Source organism: Impatiens glandulifera, chromosome 7 (assembly GCF_907164915.1).
Source record: "Impatiens glandulifera chromosome 7, dImpGla2.1, whole genome shotgun sequence".
In the NCBI taxonomy this organism is placed as follows: Eukaryota; Viridiplantae; Streptophyta; class Magnoliopsida; order Ericales; family Balsaminaceae; genus Impatiens; species Impatiens glandulifera.
The window spans coordinates 3,452,491-3,453,305 of NC_061868.1; the positions used below are offsets into that span (position 1 = coordinate 3,452,491).

Here is an 815-nt window from a genome sequence, read left to right on the forward strand (position 1 = left end):
GATTTATAACAAAACTATTAATTGGAAAAAAAAATAAAAATAAGTAGAAGATTAGTCTTCAATTTTGTAGAACGCAATAAAATTTCTTGTTTTTTTTGTTTAAATTAATCACTCGATTGAAGATAACAACTTCGTGGTTAGTCATACACCTTATAAATGTTACAATTAAATATAACTATTTTGACATGAATGCAATTTGATTTTTTTTTTTTTGTAAACACAATTTAATCACTTTATTATCTAGACTAAATAACTAGTGAATTAAGGTAAAGGTTCCAAAAGTAGAATATTTAAAAATGTAAATTTAGACATTCTACAAATCCTTTCAACAAGCCCGTCTAGCTCAGTTGGTAGAGCGCAAGGCTCTTAACCTTGTGGTCGAGGGTTCGAGCCCCTCGGTGGGCGTTGTTTTTTTAAAAAGATTAATTTTAAACTAAATACATTTTATTGATAAATATTTATATTTGGTAATGGGCCAATATAGCTTCTACCTCCAATTTGGGCTTTCTTTCCTCATGGGCCAATCTTTTTTCCTTTCTCCCATGGAAGATCTTATATTCTCTAATTAGTGACACATCATTCAACATTTACTTGAGGTCTACATTTACTTTAAAATATATCATTATTTTTGAGAAAAAACAAAAACTTAACATTCTATTTTTTAATCTCTATTCTTCTATATTTGTTTTAGCTCATACAAATCCTTTTTTTCTTTCTCCCATCCATAAAAGATCTTATAATCTTAATTTTTGACACAGTTAGAACATGGTTCAAGTTAAAAGGAATTATTTTTTTTTTTTTGTGAAAAAGAACAA

At 27.2% G+C, this 815-nt stretch overlaps 1 non-coding gene across 1 annotated transcript; it reads left to right on the forward strand.

The window, feature by feature from the left end:
* The first annotated feature begins 332 nt into the window (after window positions 1-332).
* On the forward strand, window positions 333-405 carry TRNAK-CUU. The gene has a single exon. It is a non-coding gene; the product is annotated as a tRNA-Lys (tRNA).
* Window positions 406-815: the final 410 nt, after the last annotated feature.